General features: G+C 37.4%; 1 long non-coding RNA gene and 1 pseudogene across 1 annotated transcript in view; one reads left to right on the top strand and one right to left on the bottom strand.

Annotated features, from left to right (window-relative positions):
* The window catches only part of LOC129392336 (uncharacterized), a 59,567-nt gene that overhangs the window by 29,629 nt on the left and 21,801 nt on the right, over positions 1 to 8,137 (bottom strand). The gene's annotated exons all lie outside the window — the stretch shown is intronic.
* On the top strand, positions 586 to 1,352 carry LOC102981724 (protein tyrosine phosphatase type IVA 2-like; annotated as a pseudogene).

The raw sequence follows: 8,137 nt of genomic DNA, 5'->3' as shown, positions 1-8,137 counted from the left end.
AAATCTTGAAATGTTTCACAGCAGAAAACATTAAAAAGACCACTAAAATGCCTATTATCAAGCAGTGTTTTCTCTATTCAACTTGTTTATTCTTTAAGAAGCTTCTCCCTTCAAGATAAGCAGAAGTATTTAGAATCCACTTGAATCCACATTCAATTTGGGCCTCAATGTCTGCTGATGGATACCTTCATCTTCCCGGACCGGGGCACGAACCCGTGTCCCCTGCATCGGCAGGTGGGCTCGCAACCACTGCGCCACCGGGGAAGCCCTAGACCCTTTTTTAAAGAGCTCATCTGGTGGCTTCCCCGGTGGCGCAGTGGTTGCGAGCCCACCTGCCGATGCAGGGGACACGGGTTCGTGCCCCGGTCCGGGAAGATGAAGGTATCCATCAGCAGACATTGAGGCCCAAATTGAATGTGGATTCAAGTGGATTCTAAATACTTCTGCTTATCTTGAAGGGAGAAGCTTCTTAAAGAATAAACAAGTTGAATAGAGAAAACACTGCTTGATAATAGGCATTTTAGTGGTCTTTTTAATGTTTTCTGCTGTGAAACATTTCAAGATTTATTTATTTTTTTTCATTTTCCCCATCACACTCACACGCACGCTCACACGCACGCTCACACTTTTTATTTGCCATAATGAACCGTCCAGCCCCTGTGGAGATCTCCTATGAGAACATGCGTTTTCTGATAACCCACAACCCTACCAATGCTACCCTCAACAAGTTCACAGAGGAACTTAAGAAGTATGGAGTGATAACTTTGGTTCGAGTTTTTGATGCTACATATGATAAAGCACCAGCTGAAAAAGAAGGAATCCACGTTCTAGATTGGCCTTTTGACGATGGAGCACCACCCCCTAATCAGATAGTTGACGTTTGGCTAAACCTACTAAAAACCAAATTTCTTGAAGAGCCAGGTTGCTGTGTTGCAGTGCATTGTGTTGCAGGACTGGAAAGGGCACCTGTGCTGGTCGCACTTGCTTTGATTGAATGTGGAATGAAGTAGGAAGATGCAGTTCAGTTTATAAGACAACAAAGAAGGGGAGCATTCAATTCCAAACAGCTGCTTTACCAGGAGAAATACCGACCTAAGATGCGATTATGCTTCAGAGATACCAATGGGCATTGCTGCGTTCAGTAGAAAGAAATGTATACGAAGGCTGACTTGATCGTGGCATTTAGAGGGAACTCTTGGTACCTGGAAATGTGAATCTGGAATCTTAACTGTGTCATCAAAGTAGTGATGGATTCAGTACTCCTCAACCACTCTCCTAATGGTTGGAAAAAAACAAACAAAAAAGAAATCCCTCTATAAAGTGAATAAAATGTTTAAGAAAAGAAAAAAAAATTATGCCATATTCCTTTGCTCTAAAACTGTTGTATTAATTTTTAACCAATTTATTCCATTCTTCAATTTCAACAGTCTCTTTCTTCCTCTCCTCCATCACTCTCTCCCCTCTCACCCAAGAACTTGGCATCACTTATTTTCTCTTGCTGTGATCTTGGGCTGCTGAGAAGATCACCTGCAAGGGCAGAACACTGGTGCCTGCATGGTCTGCCACCATGCCTCTGCCCTCATTAGTAAATGCAGTTGTGCAGATTAAAGAAATAAATCATTCTAGTGACTACTCCATGTCAGAAGTACCTTCACTTACATGAAATTAGAACATTAACGTAGGATTCTTGAAAATAAGCCTCATTCCACTTAGAATTGTTCTCCACACCAGCCTGCAAACGTAATTTGGTATTTTTCATTTTCTTCTTTTAAGAGATGTCCTTTTCAGAACTGAATAAAATTGGGATGGCTGACATTTGAGGGTGTACTGCCCAAGTCTTCTCCATTCTGATTTATTTCACATATCACCTTCAAATTATTACTTCCAAATCATAGCCCAGATCTCCTCTGACCAAAAGAATCCAATAATCCATCTAACTACTCCAGTCTGGACATCTATGGCATCTACAAAATGCAGAAAGTGAACTTCCTGAGGAGAAAGACCTTGCTGCCTGGATTTTTTTTAATATCCACAGATTTTAGCACAACACAAGAGTAAAGTGCTTGATATATATTCACTGAATAGAATCGAAGGATTCTCTTCAACTTGGCACTCAAGGCTCTCCATACATAAACTCACACACATATTTTCCAAGACTTTTCAGCTCCTGATCTTCTTCAATTCCTCCATGTCTCAGTCAGGCAGAATGTCACTACGCCCTTCATTCCTATAGGGTAATTACTACTGATTTATCCCTAAAAGGTCCATCTCGGTGCAGTGCCACTTGATCTGTGGAATCTTTGGCGATTCAACTCACCCCCATCTCACCAGTTGGGAGTGATACTCCCACCTTTCAACATTCATATTACTTTTTCTGCATCTCGATTATGGGTCTTTGGTGTTCTACCAACTATCGTAGTTACTTATGTTGACATTTCTGAAACTAGATTTTAAGATTCTTGGGAGAGATATTTGTACCTTCCACAAAGTTTGACACACACAATAGACCCTAAATAAATACTTCTTTAAAGAATCAAAAAGTTCTATCAGCATTACAAGTTATCTTAATGCTTAAAGTTCAGTCAATAATAATTTTACCTTGATGCTTTCTGTAACTTTAGATAATTACTTTTTTAAAAAAAAGTTACAAACTGTTAATTCTCTCTTATTATTACCAAAACCCCTTTCAGAGAGATTAATATTTGGTGACCAATAATGTTTTGCATTTTATCAATGTAATTTTGATTTCCACTTATGCTTATCCTACTGTTCTAGCTAATCGATAGCATAAAATATAAATTATTAGAGAAAATATTCTAATAACAGTATTTTAAAATAAAATGTTATGTCATTTTTCACTTGGATATGATGTGCCATATATTCTACATTATTTCTCATGATTTATCTTCCAACTAAAGTTTACAATGAAGATAACCCTATTTTAGTGCCTTTGTTATTTATAATACTATGTGCCAAAGGAATCCAAGTGACCTAAGTTTTATACATTGCAATTTCTCTTTTAGAATTAAAATAGTTATTTTAAAAGGAAATATTTTACAAAATTTTATTATTTCAGTTATAATTATATATGGTGATGAGGAGGGAAAGATGAAATAAAATACTAACGGAAGTTTTCTATTCAGACTACTGGTTAATTTCCTGTTTTGACATTCCTATGGCAGATATTTAAATTTTGTTTGCTCTCTTTACAGGGAACACTTAAACATTTAGCTCATCTAAGGTGCAATGACCTGAATAATAGAAGCAGAGAAAACTGCTAATTTAGAGATTTTAAATGGATAAAACTTGTAAATGGACTATGGAAATTTAAACACCTTTAATCACCTTTAATCATGCAGTTAATGAACTTTCACAATTTAACTGTGAACTTTCCAAATGTCGGGTTATGTTTATATTCAAAGTCAAGTACACACAAGCCAAGGGTAGAGAAGACACTATTTAAAGGTCTTCATACCTTTTAGAGACTTCTGATATTTCCTCTGAATTTATATTTTCTGCACACAAATCTAGTAACCAAGTATATCTTAACCTAATTTACTTCAACTTTTGATTAGAACTTAACTTCCTACTATTGAATTATGAGAGGCAGAGATTTGTGCCTTGATATTCATTTCTCTTTCTGCTCTTATGAGGTACACGTAGGGTAGTCAATAAATGTCCAGTGAATCAAACTGTGTAGTGTCTCGGAACCAAACTACTATTTTTCAACTTGATTACTACAGAGAACATATGGAGCATGAACCCTGCCCTAAAAATTCTCATCATCTCTCTCATCATTACCTGTTAAAGCATTTCATCATAGTTTGAATTCTTTATGTTAGAGGTTGGCTGAGGCCTGGAATAAAGAATGAAAATGTGACAAATGGCCACTTTTTGGTCATTAACTATCATGATTAGAGCAGTCTGCCTCTCAGAGTGAGGGTCAGCATTAAGAAGTGAAACCATCCTTTAGAATATCCTCTTGATAGGAATGAAGCAGTTCATTATCTGATCATTAGGGTCCATGCCAAATAAAACACATCTCTCACACAACCCAAGTCCTAATTGTTCATTTAGTCATTGGCTTAAATGGGAAGCAATGGAAAAAGCAAGTAACTAAGCAACTGTACAATCTTCAGATACCTATCTAAGTGCAGGATGATATTTAATGCTAACAAAATAGCTCAGGGCAAAGAAGTATTAAGGGCGACTCTGAGAGATCATATGTGGCATCCAGCCACATATGGAAACTTTAGTTATTGGTTCAGCTTAAAATTGTAGTAATGAGTTGCTATATTGCCCCACTATTGATAAAATGAATATCAAAGAATTAACCTCAAATGTTGAAAAAATTCATTTTTAAAAATTACAAGGACATAAACTAAAGAATTACCATGTTTAGGAATGATGAGTAGGGAAAGGAGTAAAATATAGCAAATGATGTTAGAGACCCAGATAATGGTAATCTAGACAGATTAACACAGACATCAACAGTGACGAATATCTTTTTTGTTTGTTTGTTTGTTTTTTTAGTGGCAAACATCTTGATACCAGCAGCAAGATATGGCAAGATTTTTTAATTGGGCATTTGAGAATTCTGAGTTCTCAAAAATTTTTCAAATTCATTTTGTGCCCTTGGAAAAATCAACTAAGTCACTTGAGCCTCAGCTGCCTTATTAATGAAAAGTGATTATTGCTACCTTCCTTAACTTATCGGGTTACTGGGAGGAATTAAGAAGTTGCTTTAGACATTTAGAACTACTTTTGGAACACAAAGGGCTGGAGGAAATACGAATGATCTCACTCGCCCCCTGGGCTTAGGTCCTTGAACTATTGTCAGGAAGAGAAAACACATCTGCTAGGAAAGATAATACTGAATACTGAAAAGAACCTTGATGTGTCCTTTGGTTCCTTGACTTTACTTGTTTGGGTTGTGTACTTGAGGAGTTGAACTAAGATTTACTCTTTTAAGATGTCCTTTTCCTCTTTCTTCTGTTGAGCTGCCCTCCTCTTCCTCCTTGAGAATTTTTTTTTTTTTTTTTTTTTTTGCGGTACGCGGGCCTCTCACTGTTGTGGCCTCTCGCGTTGAGGAGCACAGGCTCCGGACGCGCAGGCCCAGCGGCCATGGCTCACGGGCCCAGCCGCTCCGCGGCATGTGGGATCTTACCGGACCGGGGCACGAACCCACGTCCCCTGCATCGGCAGGCGGACTCTCAACCACTGCGCCACCAGGGAAGCCCGAGAATTATTTTTTGATCTACAGAACTAGAGTAGTCTGGGTGGAGCCCAGGAGAGAGAAAAACAAACAAACAAAAAGCCCAAAGCTTAGGGTTTTCTTAAGAGTTTCTGGTGATGATGAAAGGGAACTTTAGTCTCCTTCTAAATGAGTGTCTAGTCCAGGTCACAAAGGTAGAAATGAGGTCATAAATTCAGAGCTAAACCACATCCAGAAATTAAAAATGCATATTTGGTCTTTAGAGTTCCTCAAATCCTGAGAGTAGGGAAAGAGGACCCTGAAGCTAATGGAACCCTGGTGCTGCTCTCTAGTCCTGCCATGTAGTCTGAAGACATGTGACTCATCCTAGAGCCCCACAGAACAGTTAACAATCCAAGGCAATAAAAGTGGATTGGATTAAAATTGGATTAAAGACAAAGAGTAGGGTGTGGGAACCAGATCACACAAGGCAGGATGGGAGAAAAGCTGCTTTCAGAAAAAAAGAAGAAAACCAAAGAGGTGGTTAAATTGAAGATGTACTGGAATGTTGTCAAAAAAGATACTGTTGACAGTTTCTAGGCAGCACATGAATCAAAAATGGACAGAAAGACAAAAATAAGGATCCCAACTACTGAAGGGACAGGAAATACAGCTGCTCAAATTCTATGACAAACGAGGGAATAAATGTTCCTCAGTGACTTGAACAGAAGAGAAGAGTTAAGAGGCTCCCAGGACAAGGAGCCAGGACCAACTTCATAGGCAGTCACAAAGGGCCCTCACTTGGTTTAATGCTCTGCTGTCACCATCTTGAAATTCTTAATAGTTTGTGAACAAGAAATTCTGCATTTTCATTTTTCAAGGGGCCCACAAATTATGCAGCCGATCTGTCAAGGAGTCTTTAGAGGTATCCTTGTGTCCCACATGTAATACCTCTTGTAAGCTTCTTTCTGGATATGTTACAATAATCAACTCACCACATGCTGACTCTGGAGCGAAACAATTCTCCAAAGCTGACAAACTCTTAATGGGGAGGGGACACAGGAATTGGCAGCAAAGATAGGGGTAAGAGATGGAGAAACAATAGCAAGAAAAAAAAACTGTTGTAAAAGGATCTTGATATTTTAAGCAGAAACTCCCTTCATCCATAAACTATCAATGCACTTATTTTCACAAATATCCCAGGGTAAAATCAATAGGTAAGAGAATTTTTCAAATATTACTTTTTTCTAATTAAACAAAAAATTTCCCAGACACAATAATTATGCCACATTTGCATTGATCAAGCCTTTAAGCAGCTCTTGTTTTATCAATGAAATAATTAATTTGAAGGATATGAATGGTACATTTTGTTATGACTTACAAATTATTTTTTAGGAAAGGGTACCTTATAGATTTATTTTTAATCTCCTTTTTTTTAAACTACTTATGCCAATCGTAAAAAACTAATTGATTATGAAAAGAAAATGCATCTCCATTTTAAGATGCCAGATCAAAATATCTGTCTTCTTCAGCGATATAACACAAATATGTCTTCTTATAAACAGTGTCAATCAGTAAAGGAGATTTTTTTCTAGCTAACTTCATTTCTCCATCGATCAGCAATTTTGCCTTTGATGGCGTGAAAAGCAAGTCATTTTCTACCACAGTAAGACTTCAGTCAAACTGCTCATTTCTTTTAAAATGAATGACCGCCAATATTCATTTCCATCCAGACTAGTTAACATTTCAAGAATCTACCTAATTGCATAGTTTAAAGACCCTACCAAAATTTCAGTATAGTCATAAAAACATCAATCCAGTGGAGAGCCCATTTTAGTGTGGTTTGTCAGAAGCTGAACGACCTTTATTGGAATATCCTACAAACCTCAAGCAGCAGATCTGATGTGGAGTTGACTGGTGTCACTGTCCTGCTTCTAGTAGAGCATGACCTTCAATCAAGGATGGAGTGAAAGCTCAATGATGAAACACACATGGCAAAAGACTACTGACTTGCAGTAATCTTCTTGGACATTATCTAACCTTGTGTGTTGGTGTGAAGGATCAAACCCTGAATAAAATTTTATTAAGTCCTGCTTTTCAAAGAGGAGTGGAAAACTGGGTTCTTTTCTGATTTATTTATAATTTTTTAAATCTAGAGTAAAGACAAAATAGGCACATTTTCCCAGGCCATAGGAATAAAAGAAGAATGGTTACAAACAGAGTTCCCAATTTTGATCTTTCTTGAACATTCTTGAAAATAAAAATATACAACCCTAAGAAGATACAGTTTATCTCTCTCTATATGCCATGCTTCTGATAGCTAATAGGAGCCAGTAGGCTCCAAAGAAATATACAGTTCACCTGATATGCTGAACTTTCCTAAATAACATTTTGCCAATTTAGAAATTATGTAATAATCTACAGGTTTTCACCTTAAGTAGAGCTTTGATTAATTTCTCATAGGAAAATTAAGATTCTCAGGAAATCTCACATGCCATTTCTGTCCTTCCCATGACAGTGTGACAGCATATAAGCACGTGCAAGCCTATGAATAACAGAAGCATTTATCATGTGCCTGGGGCAAAAACAAAAGAGTGCTTACATTTATGGAGCAAGCTTGGGGAAGATCTAGACAGGGCCATGGCTGGTCCCTCATCCTTGGGGAACAAGTACATTAAAAGAGGTATTATTTGAAAATATCATTTAGTGTTTCACCACCATTATAATGCTTCTTTTCATAATGTGTTACTATCCAAAATTTCAACATTTCCTCTTGAAGAAAGGGTTGAACAAGTAAGTGCCACTTTGGGGGAGCATGTCTCAGAAAATAAATTGCTCTTTCAGTTCCTCTAATGTCTATATTTCTGTCTCAGTCTTGAAAGTTTCATAGTGTAGTTATAACAATGAGCATAAAACAAATAGCATTCCCAAACATCATTTAAG

This window comes from Physeter macrocephalus, chromosome 8 (assembly GCF_002837175.3).
Source record: "Physeter macrocephalus isolate SW-GA chromosome 8, ASM283717v5, whole genome shotgun sequence".
Classification (NCBI taxonomy): Eukaryota; Metazoa; Chordata; class Mammalia; order Artiodactyla; family Physeteridae; genus Physeter; species Physeter macrocephalus.
This window is presented reverse-complemented; position numbering and strand designations above follow the sequence as displayed.